The following is a 21,960-nucleotide window of genomic DNA, read 5'->3' as shown; positions in this document are numbered from 1 at the left end:
TATGTGTATACACTCTGGCTGGGATTCCATAAACAGCAAGGTAACATATATATACGTAATAATCACAGCCGTTATATTTAAACGCTGAAAGGACTCAAGAAGCTTGTAAGTCCTGTTTCCTCCACTAACAAATTTTTGATTAAAAGTTATACCTGCATATAAACTTCTACAGAAAAAGCCATTAATCAGCAGGGTCACTGTTTTACCTGCAGGTTACTGTGTTAATACTATTTTTTGCATTTCCTCAATTACACCTACTGTGAAAAAGCTAATGCTAATGCTAATTTAAAAAAAAATTCTAAAAATAGAAATGGCGCATTTGCTTTATTTTATAGACAGTCTACAAATGTTTCTATAGTAGAAACTGTGGAGTTTTGAAAATGTACTAATTGCGTCTGTCATATAAAGACTAAGAATAAAGTTTTTGTATTAATAAGAATAAAGTGGGTTGTAAATAGACTGTTAAAGCGGGAATGACGAGTTCAAAAGCCTACCCCCCATGGAAGCAAGGATAATGATTTTAACCTATTTTAAGTAGGAGAAAATCCACTTGGGTACCAATAAAGCAAAAAACAAAAGAACTACACACCTATGCATTAGATACTTAACCTCTTAAGGACGGAGCCAATTTTCGTTTTTTGCGTTTTCATTTTTTCCTCCTTGTGTTTAACCCTTAGGCGACCCTGGACGTACCCATAGAGCGTTGAACCGCCGCGGTACCGGGTGCCGCTCGTTGGTCGGGACCGCAGGTATTAGCGGGCACGGTCCGATAGCCGTGCCCGCTAATACAGTAATCAGATGCAGCTGTCAAAGTTGACAGCTGCATCCGATTACCGAATGCAGCCGTTCCCTGGTGTCTAGTGGGGAGGATCGCTCCTCCAGGACATTGTCCCGGAGGAGCGATCCGCACATCTTACCCCTTCCGGAAGCAATCAATGTGCCTATCAATGTGCCTATCAATGTGCCTATATCATGGATCTGTGCTGCAAATCTATGCATCACAGATCTCAATGAGAGAGCAGTGCACTTATACTAGAAGTCCCCCAGGGGGGCTTCTAGTATAAGTGTAAAAGTTAAAATAAAAGTGTTGTTATTAATAAAAAGCCCCCTCCCCTAATAAAATTCAGAATCACCCCCCTTTTCCCAGGTTATAAATAAAAATAAACAAATAAATAAATAAATAACTAAACATGTTTGCTATCGCCGCGTGCGTAATTGCCCGAACTATTAATTAATCACATTCCTGATCTCGCACAGTAAATGGCGTAAGCGCAAAAAAATCCCAAAGTGCAAAATTGCGCATTTTTGGTCGCATCAAATCCAGAAAAATTGTAATAAAAAGTGATAAAAAATTCTTATATGCGCAATCAAGGTACCGATAGAAAGAATACATCATGGTGCAAAAAATTACTTCTCACACAGCCCCATAGAGCAAAGGATAAAAGCGCAATAAGCCTGGGAATTGAGCAATTTTTAGGAACATATATTTGTTAACAATGGTTTGGATTTTTTACAGGCCATCAGATAAAAGAAAAGATATACATGTTACATATCGTCATAATTGTAACGACTTGAGAAACATATATAACAAGTCAGTTTTACCCCAGGGCGAACGGCGTAAAAACGAAAAACCCCAAATAAAAGAAATGCGTTTTTTTTTTTTTCAATTTACCTTGATTGCGCATATTTGACTTTTTGATCATTTTTTATAACATTTTTTCTGGATTTGATGCAACCAAAAAAATGCCCAATTTTGCACTTTGGGATTTTTTTGCGCTTACGCCGTTTACTGTGAGAGATCAGAAATGTGCTTACTTAATAGTTCTGGTGATTACGCACGTTGCGATACCAAACATGTTTATTTATTTATTTACTTTTATTTAAAACATGGGAAAAGGGGGGTGATTCTGACTTTTGTTAAGGGAGGGGGCTTTTTACTAATAACACTTTTTTTTTTTTTTTACACATATACTAGAAGCCCCCCTGGGGGACTTCTAGTATATACACACTGATCTCTCATTGAGATCTTTGCTGTATACTTATACAGCCGAAAGCATCCAAGTGCCGAGTCGGGATCAGCGCCATTTTGGAGCAGTCACCCGGCCGGCATAGACATGTGGATCGCTCCTCTGGGACAACGTCCCGGAGGAGTTATCCACCCCACTAGACATCAGGGAAGTGCTGCATACAGTAATCGGATGCAGGTGTCAACTTTGGCAGCTGCATGCGATTACTGAATTAGCGGGCACGGCGATCAGACCGTGCCCGCTAATAGCCACGGTCCCGGGCTACATGCGGCACCCTGGATTGTGGCGGTTCAGAACGGGGTCGCCCCTCGGCCCCACTCTGAACACCTCACCTCGAACTGGTACGTCATTCGTCCTTAAGAGGTTAAAGGAGAAGTCCTGTGAAAATTTTTATTAAAGTATTGTATTGCCCCCCAAAAGTTATACACATTACCAATATACACTTATTATGGGAAATGCGCATAAAGTGCTTTTTTTCCCGGCACTTACCACTGCATCAAGGCTTCACTTCCTGGATAAAACGGTGATGTCATGACCCGACTCCCAGAGCTGTGCGGCTGTGGCTGCTGGAAATGGTGATGGCAGGAGGACACTGAGGGACACAGGGCACTGGAGGGACACTGAGCATCCCCCTGCCATCATCCTCTCCAGCAGCCAGAGCCAGCACAGCTCTGGGAGTCGGGTCGTGACATCACCATTTTATCCAGGAAGTGAAGCCTTGATGCAGTAGTAAGTGCAGGGAAAAAGGACTTTATGTGCATTTCCCATAATAAGTGTATATTGGTAATGTGTATAACTTTTGGGGGGCAATACAATACTTTAATAAAAAATTTTGCCAGACTTCTCCTTTAAATGAACACTTTAATAACACAATAAAAACAACAAATTATGACAATTTATCTTTCCCAACTGTTTGGTGTGAAAATGTCTCTTCTTAGTATATTTTCTCTGTTATATACTGTACATGTCCTCCATGGATAGTTGATAAGTTTCACAAACTTCATAACAATAACATGTCTATGCAGTCCATCTGGAGCAATCACAATTATCAACATTGTGTACTGGACTATTATAATAATAATGGGCCGTAAAATTTGACATACAAAGTAAAGATGGTATTTCTTTCCATGTGCCACGCAACGCTTTGAGGGTGGATCCCTCTTATTTATGCGTGCTTTGTCTTTGAAGTGGCGCACAACAGATATGAATATGAAGCTCTACTTCATATTTCAAGCCCATTCAGTATACAATATATTTTCCTATAATAACCCCGTAAATAATCCACAAACATTTTTTTAGATCCAAATTTTTTTTATTTATTCACAACAACCCGTAGTCCCATAAAAAACACATACACAAATGGACATATTAAAAACAGAAGGTGTCAGCTTAAGTATACATGAGTAGTTTTATTCCATTGCTGTAGCATGTGTTGTACCAATGAACATATTGCACACATTGTATATTGCACACACTAAAGTTAGTAGTAACTGTACATTGCACAGAAGATTATAGCAGAAACTATATATTGCACAAAAAATAAAAATAGCAGCAACTATGTAATGCACACAAAAATAAAAGTGGCAGCAATTATGTATATTGGACCCAAATAGAAATAGCAGAAACTGTATATTGCAACCTAAAGTAAATCACCACTTACATATATCCACCCCTGTGCTTTGTATCTGGCAGTGACTATAGGCACTTAAAGGGGTTATCCAGCGCTATAAAAACATGGCTACTTTTCCCCCTCTCTTGACTCGGGTTCAGGTGTGGTTTACAATTAAGCTCCATTTACTTCAATGGAACTGATTTCCAAAATCACCTAATCTGAAGACAAGAGAGGGGGAAAAGTGGCCATGTTTTTGTAGTGCTGGATGACCCCTTTAAATACCCCAGGGATTGTTCACATTTATTTGCTTTTCCTATTGCACCAGCTGTATTGCACATACCCAGTAACAAATAACACCGCTACTCAGGGATTTGTGTCTCTCATATCTAGTGTTGCTATAAATAATGGCCGGGGGTATCACACTAACCCTGCTTGGTCGTCCTGACTCCTTCACTCTTCACCCCAACACATTTCGCCCCCGTTTTTACCAGTGTACAAGATTGGAAACCGTGGGAACCTAAAAAAAAAAAAAAAAAAAAAACCACAGGACCGTGTGTCTGTCTTGGTTATTACAATAGCCCACTACACCTGGTTGCCAATTGTGATTGCTCTGGATGGACTGCATAGACATGATATAATGATGAGAATTACACACAACAACGTGAACAAATGTTTCCTTATTTATACAATCACAGACAATGATTTGTATGCTAGCAGGGAACAACTATTGAGTATTCTGGTCTCAGAAAGAAGGGAAGGGGTTTATAAACATGGCTTGTATGTGGTAATAGGTTTGTATGATTGGACACTGCTTCATGAGATGATTAGAAATTAGAACAATCAAACCCATGACTTATCAGTCACAGTACATGGAAGGAATGGAAAATGGTGTAGGACACGGTAAATAGAAAACCTAATAGAATTGCTGCATCAGTCTCTCTTCTACAGCTAACTATGGGTTTCTGTGCCCTGATAAATTATTTCATGGAATGGGGTGATATATGTTTTCTGAGTTTATGTCTGGAAAACTATCTATGAAAGCCATATCTATCTTGAACATCATTGTTATTATGGGAATGTTGTAAAACCTTGCATACCTTGCCTAAGCTACAGTAACTGCCTCAATTGTAAATATCATATCGATTGTATAGATCATAAAGGAATCAACTACGTTTCCCATTTACATTCTATTAATAAAATGTTAAAGAGTTAAGACATGTACCTACATAGTGTGAACAAAAACACACAATGGTTGAAGACGTCTGACTGCACCTCACAAATAGAATATGTACAAAAAGATTTTATTGACATGAATGCTGGGAAAAACTATTAAAAACATCTAAAATACAAGCAACCCACCACTGACCATGATGCAGTCAAGTGGAACCTGACCCTCCCAACACAGAATTTATTGTTAGTGGGACTCCAAAGGTAGCCTAAAAATACATGCACAATAGGCTTGAAATGCAAATAGTATACATATATAAGCAAGATCACTAGCCAATATCAATGTGATCAACTACAATATCAGAAAAATGCCAAGTGCCGATGAAAGTGCTAGTGAAAATAAATGGTATGGAATAGAGTACAAACAATAAGGCTGTCACATGGTAAACAGGTCAGGACAGTAGGACAGTATAGCCTAGAACACTTTCAAGAAAAAAAAAATGAGTTGAATACTGCCAGTCTTTCTTTAGAGGCACAAATTAGAGCCACATCAAGCATGGCACTTAAGAACCCCATTTGATGTGCCAGTTTGTTTCCAATTGGCACTGCTTAACCGTATTTGGAAAGTTAAACATCTGTTATACAGATTTATAGAAATCGCATTGCTAGAACCGTGAAAAATTTAAACATGGATACACACACTGTCATCAAAGGGGTTATCCAGAGAACAGAAAAAGTCCTGACTGTTCTACTTTTCGAACCACTTAGAAGAATAGAATGAGAGAGGCATAGTTTACTCCTCAGCTCTCAATGATCTTCAGCCAGGTGGGTCTTTTAAAGGTCTATGGGGCAGCTGGGCAAAGATGATTGCCTTCGGAGAAATTAAGCTTGCTACCAAGCTCACTTGTTCTCCTGTAACGTTATTTGTAAAGTTTTTTCTTTGAGACAGATACCTTTATGGAAAAGTATGTTATAATATTGATAGAAACTGTAATGGTCAACAAAATTTGGCCAATTGGCCGTCTAAAACATATGTAGATTAGCTTTGCTACCATATTTGCATTGTTTTCAGCGGTATGTGTATATCAAGAAAAAACATAATTTATTCCAGCACGAGGTGGAAACTAGTCATCTGGGCTGAGACAAGACCTTAACTAGTCATGGCTCTTTGGATTTTAGCACGCTCTGCAGGGATGATTAACAGGCAGATTTTATCATGACGTTATAAATTATTTTACATAAGGATTGAGGCAGCACAGTCGTGTAAAAGTCCTGCTTGCTAAAGAGCCATAATAAGGCTTCAACTAAGGTGCATGAGCCCTCGGCTGTTATGCCAAATGCCTGTATCTGATTTTACACAGATAATAAAATTGAGAGATGCTTTATAAAATTCTGTTTTTACAAAGGTACAAAATATTTTGCCAGTCTGGGAAATTTCTTATCTGCTAGTCATGGTCAACAAATGCTATTATTGTGCAGTGGAAGTTTCTTCAAGAAATAGCTCAACTGAAAAGCAGTAGATTATAAACTTGCATAACCCCAAACTGCCTGTAAAAAAGAGATATTTTTATAGTTGAGCATCAGCTGAAATAAAGAAAACACCCTGGTATTGGATTCTGGAGTAAAGATAATATAGGGTGTACAGAGAAAAGAATCCCATTTTATCATCTGGCATTCAGATAGACAAATCTGGTTTGAGTGGTTGCCGAGAGAACGTGACTTACCAAAACACAAATTGCAAGCAAGATTCTTCCGGACATCAGTTCCTGACCTCACAAAACCTCCAAAATCTTGTAGACAGTCTTCCCAGTGTGGACTGTGATAACAGCAAAAGGCTATACAACTCTACATGGTTTTGGAATGGAATGTCCAACAAACTGTTATACATGGGACAGATTTATCGTGGTCACATATTTTATAGCATCATCTAAACCAATTTTTGTCTTAAATAAATAATTTCTTTTCTATATTATGCAGTATCAAACATTTACTTGCAAACACTTACAAAAGCATTTTGTTGAGATTTCTTTTTAAAACGCAGGTCATCTTCTGAATATATGTAATTGTCATAAGCACAATCTAATATGAATCCAATTACAGTAAAGAGATGAGATTGCTTTGCTGTGCCCTAGGACAGATTTTAATTTTAAGGGGTTGGCTGTTTTTATCAAATTTGAAAAAAGGCATTATTTAATTATAGAAAATTTTTAGACTGCATAAGTGCAGTTTAAATTGATATATAAACTTGTAAGTGTATCCAAGTTTAAAAAACAAATCTAATAGGATGATTAAATCTAATTTCACCTTTTAATTTCAGAGATTGTGTTTTAAGTAGCTGGAGGTGAAATACCGGGGAGAATTTCAAATAGTTTTAGTTAAGTATTCAAAGTCTTTTTCAAACTTTTCAGTCCAAAGGTAAAAGTTTTTTACAAACTAACAAATCATGCAGTATTATTAAACCTCAATTTATCATTTACTATAAGGCTATGTTCACATGTGGCATTTATTTTTTATTAACCTCTTCCCGCCACACGTCCTGCTGCGGGTTGGGGGGGTTAACGAGGGGCCACGGCGCGAACCCGCTCTGAACCGCTGCTATCCCAGCTGCTCTCTGCAGCCCTGGACCGCAGCTATCAGCAGATGCGGCCTATTGCCACACCCGCTAATTAGTAAAGTTAAATGCAGCTGACAAACTGACAGTTGCATTTAACAGTCCTCATTAGCCCCTCTCCCTGGTGTCTAGTGGGGATTCCCCCCTCCCTGGATGTGATCGCGGGGGGGGGGGATCCCTTCTCTGTACCCAGCCGGGCCTTCTCTCGCTTATCTCGCCTCGATATTCTATGTATGTGCTGCAGACCAGACCAATAGAGCACCAATCTAATGGATCAGTGCCCTATTATATATACAGCATTGATCTCAATGAGATATCAGTGCTGTGTCTATAGAAGTTCCCCAGGGGACTTCTAATTAATGTGTGAAAAAAAAAAAAAGTTTTTTTTTCTTAATGACCCCCCCCCCCCCCTAATAAAAGTTTGAATGACCCCCTTTTCCTATTTAATAAAAATAAATGAATAAGTAAATAAGCATGTTTGGTATCGACATGTGCATAATCACCCGAACTATAAAATTATCACATTTCTGATCTCAAATTGTAAATAGGGATGAGCGAGCACTAAAATGCTTGGGTGCTCGTTACTCAAGACGAATATTTTCCAATACTCGGGTGCTTGTTTCGAGTAACGAACCCTATTGAAGTCAATGGGAAACTCAAGCATTTTCACAGGGGACCCAAGCTCGGCCCAGGGAAGGTTGTGTTAAAACCTGTCAACCTCAGAAAATGATGGAAAAACCACAGAAATGGACAGGAAACAGCAGGGGAATGGATGCCTTTTGAGGCTGCCTAATCGCACCAAAATCGCCAAATTCTGGGCAACAGCATGGCAGTGAGAACACCGGGGACCATTAAAACAGAGGTAGCATATAAACCACCCCAAAATTTAGCCTGACACAGCATGGCAGTGAGAACACCGGGAACCATTAAAACAGAGGTAGCATATGAACCACCCCAAAATTTTGCAATGAGCTTGGATATGGCTGTACTAAGAAATAAAGCAACCCTGCTGACTGGCAGCAGATGAGAAAATATACTGGTCACACTAGTTTTTGGAGGTTGTCATATAGAGTCTGTGTGTAAGTGCTGCTATATGGTGTATGCCACCCTCTTACACAGGACAATCAGCAGTGAGGTTGGATATGGCTGTACTAAGAAATAAAGCAACCCTGCTGACTGGCTGCAGATGACAAAAGATACTGATCACACTAGTTTTTGGAGGTTGTTGTATAGTCTGTGTGTAAATGTTGGTATATGGTGTATGCCACCTGTTACACAGGACAACGAGCAGTGAGGTTCTATGCAGCTGTACTACAAATCAAAGCAATACAATGTACAACAACAGCAGCAGCACCAGCCACAAAAAATAAAATAGTACTGAATACTTCTTTGGGGTCTGTATGCAAAATCTGTTGTCCCCTTTTTGCCAGCAGAAAATTGTGGTAGCTGAACTGCAAGTTCCAGCCAGCAGTCTGGAGTAATCCAAAAAAAATAAACATTTTAAGCCCTTACAAGGGCTGTTGGGTTCTCTCTCTAGTATCCCTGCCTACAGGAACGCTAATTCCCTCCCTAACACTCTCCCTGACAGAGAGCAGCTCTCTCCCTAATCTCTTCCAGCCTGCGTCTGACGCAAGCACCACTGGCCCAGATACTTATATGCCCAGGTCATCTGATCTGGCACCCAATCGCTGCTATCAACATGTAGGGTTCCCACGTGATGCTACGAGCTCCCAAAGACTCTCCTGCATGATGATTGGCTGAGAAAAAGCTGCCAAACATGCAGGAAGAGAAAAATGCCATTGTGTCAAGTATCGCGAGATGCTCGTCCGAGTAATGAGTACCATCGAGTACCCTAATACTTGAACGAGTACCAAGCTCGGACAAGCATGCTTGGCTTGCTCATCACTAATGATAAGTGCAAAAAAAAATCCAAAGTGCAAAATTGTGCATTTTTGGTTGCATCAAACCCAGAAAAATTGTGATAATGATAAAAAAAAGTCAAATATACGCAAGTAAGGTACCGCTAGAAAGTACAGATCATTGTAAAAAAAAATGACTCCTCACACAGCCCCATAGACTAAAGGATAAAAGCGTTGGGAATAGAGCAATTTAAAGGAACATTTTGGTGTTTAAGATTTTAATTTTTTAAAAGCCATATCATTACATATCACTGTAATCGTATTGACTTGAGGAACATAGATAACATGTCAGTTTTACCATAGGGTACATGGCGTAAACACAAAACCACCCCAAATTTAAAAAAAATATATGTTTTATTTTCAATTTCACTGCGCATATAATTTTTTTTGTTTTGCAGCATATTTTATGCAAAAATTAAGTCTGTCATTTTAAAGTACAATTAGTAGCACAAAAAAAATCTCATGTGGGTCTGTAGGTGAAAAAATGTAAACACTATGGCCTTTTAACAGGAGGAGGAAAAAACTAAAATTGGCCGGGGAGGGAAGGGGTTAATGATGCTATTTTACCACAGTTACACAATTGCAGCAAAGTAGCAGCAGAAACGCATCAATAATACAAAGTAAACCACATGTGTGAACATAACTTAACCAGAGCGATCTAGACTAACTTCTAGCCAGAAATTTATAAATTCAAAAGAACAATAATCAGAAGCATGAGAAAATCACACAGAAAAGAGTTAAAATTCATTCCACACACAGGACAATGTCATAATAACTATACAATAAATGATGCATGGAGAGACTATTTCTCAGAGTGTGCTAAGAAAGCATATGCAAAACAGCTCTCACACCCCTTTGGAAAACAGTTGTCCCTTCAAGTCAAGTATCGCTCAGTTAAGGAACCTTAGAACATTGACTGGGGATTTTATGCCAAGCCAAAAAATCTCTCCAAAAGGAAATATTTCCCATCTGCAGACAGTTTTTGCCCCTCATCAGTGCAGACCAGGGTGTAATTAGTTCTGGAACAAGTTTTTCACACAGGCACCAACTAACCATAGGAAGTGAAGTGTATAAGGGGGGGATAGCTAAGCCTTCCTGGTGAACTGCAGCTGTGCTCTAGTGGAGTGTGACACCTAGTGGTTGGAGTAGGTCACAGCACAGTAGGTAACTGCACTAACTGTGACACCTGATAGAGACTCTTTAACCTAGGTGTAAGAAAAGAAGAAAACGTAGTGGGACACTACACATTCACCCCTAATGCTCGTCTTGCGCTGTTGTTCTGGCAGGGCATCAATTTCAAGGGGTGGGTATATTGTGTCCTGCCTGGGAATTTAATGACAAGAAAATAGAGCATAAAGCATCCCTAGTTTACTGTACACAATGTGTGAAAGAGATTTTTTGGGTCGGGTGCAGAGTGCCCAATCCAGGGAATGAACAGTACACAATACTATGCAAAGTGGAATTGTTACACAGGACACGTCACATCAATTAACTGTATCACTGCAGTATGTTTAATGCTGGCTACATCTGTAGAAACAAAATAGAGTCAACGGTGATGTATTATTAAAAGACAATAGAATAGGTTCGGGTGTAGGAGACATAAGTAAGAACATACGTTGGTGCATTTATAGAAATATTGTAATGTACCCTTGCAGCTTGTACATACTTACTGCCCAAGAAACGCAAGGCTCTGGAATCTCCTATGTAACAATCAATTATATGTTTAATTAACCATGAAGATCCTTTTCCCAATTTTCCGACATAGTAGCGGCCACAGTCTCAGATAATAGCCTAGACTGCATATGATCTGCGACAAGTAAAAAAATCCTCTATTTAAAGCTAGTTAAGCCCACATAGTCTGTATTGTAGAACACCATACATTTAGGTATAACTAGGTTTGAAATAGAGGATTTCATTACATGTCACATATCCTATGTAGTCTATGCAATTGTATGTGACTGCTGTTGCGACTATATTGTAAAAAAAAATGAAAAAAAATTCTAAGACAGTGGACACAGACAAAAGGAAATACTCAGAAACATATATAATCTTTAAATCAGTCTCAATGAACACAGTGACCTTGGTACATTTGTATAAATATTTTACATTTATATGTCTCCTATGCCGAACCTGTCCTACTACTTTTGAAATGCCTAACCATTGGCTCTATGTTTTTTTTTAACTCTTTGGTTTTCTAATTTATTTAAATATATTGGATTTTTTTACCTCTGAAATTATGGTGGGCTAAGACAAAATTAAGCAAAAGAAAGCTGGATGTTTTATTGTGTAACCACTAGGGACGTGGATCCGCTGTACCACCACTAGCAAAGACATAAGCCGCACCAGAGAGCGGAGTCTAAGGGGATGCTGGTCTTCACCAGTGCCCACCACAAGGTTGCTACCCCTGGCTTAGCTTGCTAGCAGCAGCAGGCGAGGTGCAGCTGGAGACAGGTAGGCAAGCAGGTTGGAACACAGCACATCTGGAACTGGGATAGCAGTCACAGGCAGGAACACAGATAGCTGGAACCAGGAACCACAGGCAAGAACCATGGGCAGGATTCACGGAAGAGCTTGAACCACACGCTAGGAAGCATGCAGAGGTTCTAACACGGAATGTCAGGACAGGTGCAGCTTTAATAGGGAGACGATTGAGTGCACTTCCAATTAGGAACAAACTGTCCCTTTAAATGAAAGCAGGGCCGGCGTGCACTTCCTAGGAGACCGGGACATGCGCACTGGACCGTGCCGGAGTTGGAGGCAATGCAGGAGACAGGGAAAGCCCGGGACCATGTGCGGCTGAGAGGACGAGTGCGACTGCAGCTAGAGGAGACAGAGCAGCCACGGGAAGAGGTACGTGTGACATCTGTTACATATTGTGATTTTCTTGTTTATGGTTTTCAGCCTTTTTAACATTTGTGGTTACATAAAATATGATTTAATAAATATGAAATTTTATTTGCATGTTTCAGTAATCGGAGATCTTAGAACCTGTTCAGCACACTTTTTATATGTTCTTGTAAAATGCAGAAATTCACAGAAAAAATTGTAACCAAGTAACAAAGAGTGTTCAGACTGTTAAAATAGAAGAAAAATAATTTTTTCCTATGGAAGTTCATACACAAAATCAAGTTAATTTCACTTCATTCTGTACAGAAGTTATCTAACTAAGTGAACAGTAATGTCAAAAGGTCAATATGAAGGTTTTCTAATTTGTTCTTGTCTTTTTATACCATTATTTAGTTCGACTTAAAATATCTAACCTTTGAACTTGGCTTTAAATAACTGGCTCATCACCTTCCAAGGTGAAGAAATTACTCAAATACCATACCTGCCAGCTACAGCCTGCAATGAAATATCTTCCCTGCTGTACTTCAGAGGTTATTCAGCTCTATGTGGTGTAATACATGAATATTTCTTGTATCTTTTAATTAGGAACTTTGCTAGATTTAGTGAATTTGGAATTTGTGTCAAATTTATTTAACAGGATGATTATTCAAGCATTTTTACATTATAGTGATATAGGGACATACTAGTAAAATACTGGAAAGGAATAGAAATCTAAACCTAAGGGTAGCTTTACACACATCGTATCGCAACAGATTTTCTGCTGTGGATCCACAGCAGATCCGCAGCAGATTTGATCTAAATAACTGAACACAGCATCAAATCCGCACCATCAAATCTGCCGCAGATCCTGTACGTGTGAACGTACCCTAAAGGGGTATCCTCATCAAACATTATCCCTTATATACAGGGTAGGGGTCAGCTAGAGGGTCCAACCATTGAAATATCCCAAAATAAGTGGAGAAGTAGTATGCTTGCACAGCCAGCATTTTATTAATTTAGGGAACCTTTGACCTCTATACTAGGGATTGGTGGGGTCTTGGTGGTTGAACCTCTGTCAATAAGCTTGGTATTATCTATACACAGTATCCACTTTACCATAAATGTAAATTTAATCCATACGGAAAGCTGTAGCAATCAGATTAGGCATACTTGACAACATTTAAGAAGACAAAATTAGGACACTTAAGTCATGTTCCTCTAGGAATGTTCTTGAAATCCCAGGCACACCCACAAAATTATCACATATGGGTCTTACATGGGCCAAATTGTGGTAGCTAGATAACTAAGTCAGAGATTCTCCAACATGGCTGGTCTTGTGTAGTGTTACCATTATGTAGTGGTAAGGACATTACTTTCTAGAAGAGTCCAAGAAAAAATAACCAGTAAACAATTGATTTGGTAAATCAAAGACTCATTGATGGTTAGTACCTACTAAAAAAAGGCAAAGACAAAGACAAAGATATATATATATATATATATATATATATATATATATATATATATATTTTTTTTTTTTTTTTTTTTTTTTACTGAACATGATAGAAAGTTGTCAGAGGACAGTGCATTTTAGCTCTGTATGGATCTGCACAGCCAAAGAGCAGTCAAAGTGTCTATGTACACCAATGAAAATGGGCGTATTATCTTGAAACTGGAGAATAGAGCGATAGAAGAAGGTTTACTACATCTGATAAATCACTCTTACTTTTGCATCCTTTATGCTGCCAGGTACATCATCAGTTCCTACCCGGAGAAAGATGGTAAAATGATGTAATGTCATGAGAAAACAAGTATGCCAACTCTGGATATCAACATTTATATGAATACCATTTCAACATGCACCACCTACTTAACATTGTTCCAGACCAAGTATATCTCCTTATAGCTGTAATATTTCCTAATGGAAGTTGTCTCTGTCAGCAAGATAATATATCCTCCCTGAAAAATCAGAATGGTTGAGACACTTGAGAAAAAGTTGTTGACCTCCAAATTCACTAAAAGTCAATATAAAAGAGAGCAGCATAAGGGATGTTTTAGAGTCATTAAAAGATCCAACAGAATATTTGGCACCTGGTTTTAGCTTTATGGTTCATTGAGGTACTGTACATGCATGAGATTGTACAGGGGTTATTTCCCACCAATGACATAATGCAAAAGAGGTCTAAAGCGAAAGTACCAGCAGGTACATCATTTAAAATTTTTTACATCCACAATACGGCGCAGGGATACCGGTGATGTGGTTCTTTTTTTAACCATGGCCCGATTCCCGAACAAAGTGCCGGTCTATTTCCGGTCACCAGCCCGGTCTAAAGCAATGGAGGTGGGCTCTCCCAGTGTGACAAAACCCCTCCCCACTGTGATGTGGCTCTATTGAGTTTAATGGAGTTGCATCACAGAGGGGAGTGCAGAATGTCATACTGGGGGCGGCCCCGCCTCCCGCGCTTCAGGTTGGGGCGGTGACCTGGAATTGACCAGCGCCGTGTGTTTGAACCAGGCTGTGATTTAAAAGAAGGACCGTGGCACTGTCATCCTGCGCTGGATTATGAAGAATTGACAAAAATGTCCTGTAGCAAAAAAAAAAAGCAGGAAAAGCAATAGTAAATTGTTGACTGAGCCTACACAGCTTTTGATAGACTATCAACATTTCAAAGGAAGAAACAAGAAAATAAATGTCTTAAACACAATGTCATGTGAGAAGCAGATCTAGCAAGTTGTTAATGGAGCTGTAAACTCACTGAAAAATTTGGGAATCATGTAGCTAATATGAAAATAAATGGTTTGAAGATGAAGAACCGAAGGACTTTGAAACATACATGCAGTTTGCCTGACTCATCAAAACGATACATGTGTATTGCATAATTTTCAAATTTTCCAAAAAAGAGAACATTCTCAGCCTCTTTAAGACTGGGGGGGGTTTGGGCCTTTGTGAGAAGAGAAAAATTTCACTTTTTGGAATTCCACATGGTAGTGGAGTTCTTTATTTTGTTTGTTAGTCTGCCCCACCTTTTTTATGGGACATATTGGGATTTATAATTATTTTAAATTCAAGCAGATATAAATTCATTTGTTTTGTTTATGGAAAAAATACAAGATTAAGTCATGTGTAACCATATTTTCATTAATAAATTTTTACCCCCACAATTACCCCAAATATATTTACATTCACTGGCGGAACTACCGCTACGGCTGCTACGGGGCCCCGCCGCATCAGGGGCCCGTGACGCGGGCCCCTGGAGCTTACATATCCTGTAGCACCCGGCGGCTGAGCATGCCTCCCGGGTGCTGTAGCCGGAGACTCCTTTCCCCAACCATAGGGAAAAGGAGTCACTGGGCCAGGAGGAGCACGGGACCGGTCCACAGCGCTCCTGTCACCCCCTGTCTGATGCGCGGCTGCCGTCTGATGCTGCGTCCTAGCCCCGGCAGCGCGCGTATCATAGAGTTCTGTGTGGGCTTGTGCTGCGGTTCAACTTCCGGCACAGAGACGTGTGCCGGAAGTCGCGGCCACAGGCCCACACAGAACTCTATGATACGCGCGCTGCCGGGGCTAGGACGCGGCATCAGACGGCAGCCGCGCATCAGACAGGGGGTGACAGGAAAAAGGCTCGACGGGGGAGTGTGTTGTTAGGTGAGTTTTTTTCTTTTTTTAAAACTTGCTTTCCTCGGAATGGGGCATCTATAAGGAAGGGGGGGGGAGAGAAGGGGGCATCTATAAGGAGGGGGGGGGAGAGAAGGGGGCATCTATAAGGAAGGGGGGGGGGAAGAGAGGGGGGGCATCTATATGGAAGGGGGGGGAAGAGAAGGGGGCATCTATAAGGAAGGGGGGGGAGAAGAGAAGGGGGCATCTATAAGGAAGGGGGGGAGAGAAGGGGGCATCTATAAGGAAGGGGGGGGGCAAGAGAAGGGGGCATCTAGAAGGAAGGGGGGGAAGAGAAGGGGGCATCTATAAGGAAGGGGGGAGAAGAGAAGGGGGCATCTATAAGGAATGGGGGGAGAAGAGAAGGGGGCATCTATAAGGAAGGGGGAGGGGGACATCTATAAGGAAGGGGGGGGAGAGGGGGGCATCTATAAGGGAGGGGGGAGAGAGGGACCATCTATAAGGAAGGGGGGGGAGGGGGACATCTATAAGGGGGGGAGAGAGAGGGCCATTTATAAGGGGGGGACACCATAGGGGGAGAGCAGGCCATCTATAAGGGGAGAACATAGGGGGAGAGGGGGACAACATAGGGGGAGAGGGGGATATAAACGTACAACATTGGGGGAGAGGGGAACATCTATAAGGGGACAATAAAGGGGGAAAGAGGCCATCTATAAGGGGACAATATAGGGGAAGAGGGGGCCATCTATAGGGGGGGCAACATAGGGGACCATCTATAAGGGGACAACATGGGGGGGCATCTATAAGGGGGACAGCGGGGGGGGCAACATAAGGAAGCTATCTATAAGGAGGGGCGACAGAGAGGAGGGCCATATACTAAAATGGGATCACATAGAGTCAGCCTACCCACTAAATGTGGGTGTAAAGGGGCCAATACAGATGTGCAGTTGGTGATGAGGTGAGAGATGAGGATGGTGACAGAGTGTGGAGCCTAATATGTCTGTCTGGCAGATTCTGTGGATTCGTGGCCCGGAAAGGTTCTCATAACGGCCCATGGCAGATGGAAAAGAAAATGAAAAGGGAAGAACTCCGATCAGAGAAGACGTCTCCTGTAAGTCACCTGATGTAACTGTACTGTAATTTATATGGTGTACAGAACCTGTGTAGAGCTGAGTGTGTTGATGGCATAGTGGTCGATCGAGAGGGGGTGGGGCGGGGGGGGGCCCCAATCAAAAATTTGCTATGGGGCCCAGCCATTTCTAGTTACGCCCCTGTTTACATTGTATAATGTATGACATCACTATAGCACCAATATCAAAGGTAGAGATGATTGAACATCGGGATTTTGCAGGTTCGAGCGAAATCAAAACTTCTCAAACCTGCAGCATTTGATTCCCAATGCCTTCCTGGTCCATGGGGAAGGAGGAGACAGCCCGGGTACCGCCTGGAATTCTGGGATTCAGCCTAGGTAATAGGATCATCTATACATAGTTGGGTTATAACTGCCAGGTACAGAAAACTTTTAGCAAAAAAAACAAAAGCAGATAACTAAAACTAAAATTAGCAGCTGTGGGTGGTTAAAATATTTTTGGCACAATGTACATTCTACATGATAGAAACATGTTAATGTTGATGCAACTTAAACCAAAACAGAAAACCTTTGTGTCAGGATGTGTGAAATTGAGAGTATATGTCTGGAGAAGTGTGCACCTTTTTGGGGGCGAGGATGCCTGTTAAAATTTTCCTTACCTTTATTTTTTTCCTTCCTGTTTATTATTTTTTTTTTTTTTTTACATTTAACTTTTTTTTAACAGTTTTACTTTCTTTAATATAGGGTTATAGTTTAGTTGGGATTAAATGATAGCAGCCCATTAGATCACTGTAACCAATGATGTTTATAGTCAGGCATGAAGAAAGGTTGCAGATCACTTCTCATCATGCCTCCCTGCTGGGGAAAACCCTGTGACATCATTACTGATGTCATAGGGTTCATCAGCAACTGCCCAAATATGGAAGCAGAACTTCTGCTGTCAGTGTGACCACTGCTGTTGTCATCACTGCATGCCAGCATGCACAGAGCAGTTGTATTATACATTCCCAAATTAATGCCGTCCAGGACCATTTATGACATAGTCGATATCCAAGGGACTGGTGGATTTGCTCTCCCAGTTAGACCAACCATTATCCTGGCTACTACTTAACACTGTCCACTGTATATGGACTTAGTGGTATGAACATGTCCAGCCACCATCACCTACTGGCGATGTAGATAACCTCCATCCCACCCATTCCCCCCCCAGTGCTGGTTCATTTCTACCACTGCTCACTCTTTTGCCCACACTGGCCAATACGGGTCCGCAGGGTGATTTACCCTACAGGATACTCTGTATGGGTGCCTCCTGTGCACCAGTATTTACTCCCCATCTGGGATACACGGTCTGAACCGAGGCACAGCCAGCGCTGACAGCTACGGAGCTGAGCGCTGTGCCTGAGCTTCAGGGGTTTCCCTTGCAATGCACTGCACCGCCCAAAGCCTGACAGAGATACTGACGTCATGTCAGGGTGCACCGGACTTCATACGGAGCACTCGGCGCACTTCCGGGTTTCCTTAGCCTCACACGGAATTTCCGCCTGACGTCATCACTGCCCGCTCTGAGCCAGCCCGGTCTCCGGAGCGGTGGGCGATCGCCCTGAATCCCAGACATGGAATATATATCTTCCTACATGGCACTAAGGTATTCTTGTATAATGATGCTTGACCTGATTCAGTTCATGTAAATTAGGTTACCGCTGGACTCTGGTCCTGGACTTAGCTCTTTCCTATTTACCATGTTAACGCCCCCTGTGTCTGTCTATTGGTGAGGGTGTATTCACATGTATATTTATAGCGGTTCTTCGCGGTGGTTGTGTATACTTGACAAAGACCCTGGATGGGGTCGAAACGTCGTATCTGATATAAGCTGTTTTACAAAATAAAGCATTGAAGTTTTCCTGTGGATGCTGTTGGACCTTCTCTACTATATATTGCCTTGACCCACTGGAGGGATTGTGGGTCTACCAGCGTGCATCCGACAACAAGGCACTATTGGGTCTATTGGTGCTGTTGACAATTACACTGTCTACCCTGTAGGTCATGTCAGTACTTTGCCTCTGACCACTCATGTCACCTTTTGTCATATGCATATCTCCTTTAAAAGAAATGGTCATATTAAATGTAAGACATTATTCTATATATTATTTGTAAAAGTGATGCTGTTTGCAAGCTTAGCTGCTTTCTTGGTTCTCTATGTCTAGATTATTACTAAGTATTAGCAAAATCTTGTCACAAAACATTATGATGATCTATTGTTTTAAAAGAGCACTTCACTTATTCAAGGATGATCGAGGTAATGTGTTAATGAGTCTATAGCGACTGTTTAAATGAAACTCTAGAAAAGAACCCTTTATTTGCAACATAATAATGTGCAAATTATTCTAATTGAGTAAGGCAAGCAGATTTTGGTGGAATAAATCTTACTAATTCTTATCATGGGTGTATTATGCATGTTTTACAGCACATACAACTTTAATTTATGGAATTTTAGAAAGCTGTCTGTCCCACTAGTAGTTTTAAGCAAGCCAAATAGCTTAAGAACCTAAAATGACAGATACTGAAGAATTATTTAATGGCATCAAGGAAAAATCTAGGAAATACAGTGAAATCATGTTAGAATGGATACACATGTGCAACAAATCCAAAAAAGGAAACACAGTATACATATATATATATATATATATATATATATATATATATATATATACACACCCACCCTTTTTTTAAACTTGCCCTACCTTGTTTTATGTGCCTTTGCTTAAAGCTATATTTTCCTCTCTTCCCCTCTTGTAAAAGGTTGTAAGGGGAAAAAAGAGACCTGGAGACCAAGGTTACAGCTTCATGAGATAAATTTTTGTGATACAATCGGGTGCTGAGAGAAAGCAATCGAGTGCCGAGCCGGGATCAGCACCACTACGGCGCAGACCCCGGCAGGTACAGGATGTGTGGATCGCTCCTCCGTCAAGGGTTGGTCTTGGTTTCTGCTGCCTAAAACCCTCAGCGGAAGCACAGCTGTTTTTCAGCCACCTTATGGGGCGGACGGATAATATAAAGTTCAGTGCAGAACTTCGGAGGTCTACATGGAACTACCTAGTTAAATACGGAAACTACATATTTCCCAAAGTCTACATAGTACTTACCAGTATAATGATCTGCTAATGGTTTTAAGCAGCAGCCCAGGAGCAACATGTGAATATACCATTAGGGTGAGATTTTTTGGGAGTGACCAAAGCGAGGGTGGGAAGGTCACTACCATACCCCATCAAGGGGGTCTCTCTTTCCAGTTCATTTAACCTGGAGATAGCTTAAACACCCCAACAGATAAATGTATTGGTTGCATCTAGCACTTTGTTGAATCAATAACCTGCTGTTGATATTTATGCATTTCTTGGAAAAAGCCTGAGGCCCAGATTCAGCAAGGTTTTTAAACACATTATTTCCGCTTAAATAAAAAAAAATAAAAAATTGCAGTACTTTGTAAAGCCTTCTTGAATGTGGTCTTTTCTGTATTCATTCTACATCACATGGTACATGCTTTTGCGAGTGGGGTTTTCCGGTCTATTTAAGCGTATTCCAATTGACTAGGTAGGTGTTCATTTCCATTTTTCGTCAGTTGGATGGCTTCACCCGGTGTCCGTTCTAGGCACTTCAGATTTGAAGAGAGTCTGAGTGCTGCCACCATTTCTTAGGGTGGTTTTACACGGGCCGAGCAGGGCCCGATAATACCTGTAAACGAGCAGCGATCTGCTAGATCGTTGCTTGTTTACTGGGCCTATTACACAGCCCGATAATCACTTAACAAGAGCTGCAAGGACATCGTTACCGATGTCCTTGCAGCCCTTGCTAAACTGGCATACATTACCCATCCACATTCCAGGGCTGCTCCTGCCGTCCGCTGCTCCTGCCATCCGCTTCTCCCGGGGTCCCGTGCACGCTCTAGCTTCACAGCGGCCTGTCAGCTGGTAGGCCGCTCAGCCAATCACAGGCCGGGACCGCCGCGGTCTGTGATTGGCTGAGCGGCCTATCAGCTGACAGGCCTCTGTGAAGCTAGAGCGCGCGCGGGACCCCGGGAGAAGCAGACGGCAGGAGCAGCCCTGGAACGTGGATGGGTAATGTATATCGTTAGTCGCCGGCCATGCACCGCTATTACACGCACCTATATTAACGATCAGCCGATGATCGTTGTCATCGGCTGATCGTTGCATTTATTACACGGAGCGATAATCGGCCGAATCGGGCCAATTCGGCCAATTATCGTTCCGTGTAATAGTACCCTTAGTCTCTGTTCCAGGCCCCTCAGGTTTAAAGAGAGTCAAAGTGCTGCCCCTGCCATTTCCCGGTGTCTGTTCTAGGCAACCATTTTAGACCGTCTTCTGCTGCTCTGTTAGAAACTGATATTTAATGTCAATGATCCCCCAGCATCCAATGATGTCCATGGAGGAAAGTTAAGTATACACCGCTTAATTAATGTCCATTGCTGTCCTAGGAGAAAACTTGATTTGATGCCGCTGATCCACCAATGTTCACTGCTGTCCTGGGAGAAAGTGTAATTTTACGCCGCTCATTTACCAATGGGAAAAAACCTGGGAGAAAACTGATATTACGCTGCTGATCCACCAAGGTCCACTCCTGTGCATGGTAGTAATTAACTGATCGACTGGCTGATTGACTTTTTTTTAATTGTCATTTTCCTATTTTCAACTCTGTTAAAGCAACATCTGTTGAAAAAAAAAATTACACTCTATGGCTATGTTTACACAATGTCAATAATAAAGAAAAGGCAGCCGATTTTGATATTTAAAAAAAACGTCAGTTTTTGCCACGATTTTAATGACTTCAATGGCAATGCATTGAAGTCAATGGGAAGACAGACGTACAATGCACACAGTGTATTGAACAACTGACTTTTTTGCCTCGAGCGTCAAAATAATGAACATGATCATTATTTTCGGGCATCTTTTGCAAACAGCGGACATTTTTTATTAGTTAACACAGTTTTTCTTTTGTCACCGTTCTTTCTCCGTTTTTACTATAAAATTCAATGGACTTTTCAATTGAGCTGCACACAAAGTCCAATTAGTAACCCCAAACT

The sequence above is a fragment of the Dendropsophus ebraccatus genome, chromosome 7, assembly GCF_027789765.1.
Source record: "Dendropsophus ebraccatus isolate aDenEbr1 chromosome 7, aDenEbr1.pat, whole genome shotgun sequence".
Lineage (NCBI taxonomy): Eukaryota > Metazoa > Chordata > Amphibia > Anura > Hylidae > Dendropsophus > Dendropsophus ebraccatus.
The sequence above is the reverse complement of the archived record's forward strand: the minus strand, read 5'-3'. Positions refer to the sequence as shown.